This window comes from Phodopus roborovskii, unplaced genomic scaffold (assembly GCF_943737965.1).
Source record: "Phodopus roborovskii unplaced genomic scaffold, PHOROB, whole genome shotgun sequence".
NCBI classification, from domain to species: Eukaryota; Metazoa; Chordata; class Mammalia; order Rodentia; family Cricetidae; genus Phodopus; species Phodopus roborovskii.
The window spans coordinates 26,712,539-26,713,850 of NW_026125295.1; the positions used below are offsets into that span (position 1 = coordinate 26,712,539).

General features: G+C 38.2%; 1 non-coding gene across 1 annotated transcript; it reads right to left on the reverse strand.

The window, feature by feature from the left end:
• Nucleotides 1-605: 605 nt before the first annotated feature.
• Nucleotides 606-770, reverse strand: LOC127213603 (U1 spliceosomal RNA). The gene has a single exon (XR_007833661.1). It is a non-coding gene; the product is annotated as a U1 spliceosomal RNA (small nuclear RNA).
• Between the last annotated feature and the right edge of the window lie 542 nt (nt 771-1,312).

The following is a 1,312-nucleotide window of genomic DNA, read 5'->3' on the forward strand; positions in this document are numbered from 1 at the left end:
TGTGTGAGAGCTTGGGTTGTCACTCAGTGGCACAGACTTTTCTGGACACATGCAAGGTCTTGAGTTCAGACCCCAGAACTACAAAAATAAAGGTGAAAAAAATTATTAATACACAAAATTGTAGTTCAATAGACAGCAGTGGTTTTCACGATGGTGTATATAATGCAACAACCTGGGTGTGGTCATTAAATTCATAATCTGTGCTCTGCCCTGAGTAACACACTTCCAGTTGCTGCTGAGTCTGATTTCTGGGGTCCCATATTGAGAACTATGGTATTAGAAGATGCCTATCAGATTTTAAGAAAGTATTTCTTTACCATACTTCAGCTCTCAGTTTGGTTAGGATTTCTGAATTGCTATTGTTGAGACCATCTAAAAAGGCAGCAAGATATTTGGTGAAGTTACAATGAGATATGTTTGCAGTCACTTTCATAGTAGCCATACTATGTGCATATATTAGTCATTTGCAACATGTATCTAAGACACAAGGTTGAAGGAATGTGTGTGATCTGTGTATGCTTCTTTACCTATCTATAATCTAACCAGATGTCTATGACCAATATCTATGAGGATATAACTTTAAAATGGATTATTTTTTTTGCTAACAGGGAAGAACATGAATGTAATCCTCTACTACCACAAATTATGCAGTTGAGTTTCCTGCATTTTGGGACATCTCAGGGGTCAGCACATTTGGTAGCGCAATAGATGAGCCTTACCCTGAGAAAACCACTTTCATGGTCATGGTATTTCCCCTGCCAGGTAAGTATTTCATGGTGAATTTTTGTGAATTTCGTACCTAAATCTTTTTTGAAGCTCAGGCTAGATTCAGTTTTTGATAAAATGTTGGAAGTTGGAGGAATATCTCCAAGGGTTTTATACAAGTTTCTTGTGGTAAGTGAAAGTAATATATCAATGGCTCTTATGAGAGAATTGCTAAGAAAAATTCATAGGAAATCTTGAAGACATCAGATATCTTGAACAATTCTATCCTCTTATTGAAGTACTTCAGCAACGAAGTGGTTTCATCTCTGAGACAGATGTTAAAAATATGAATCTTAGAGTTAGGTTTTGGATCCACTGCCAGTAGCATCATATAATAGCCCAGCCACACCACAGTCATCTATGTTAAGGGAGTCTAGTTAGGTCTTATGCATGTTCCCCATTTATAAGACCAGAGTCACTGATTTCTCACTAGCTCGGGTCTGCTGACTGTGGGTTTCCCCATCATGGTCTTAACTCCTTTATTCATATTATCACTCCTCCCTCATTTCGACTGAACTCCAGGAGCTTGGCCCAATGGTTAGTTGCG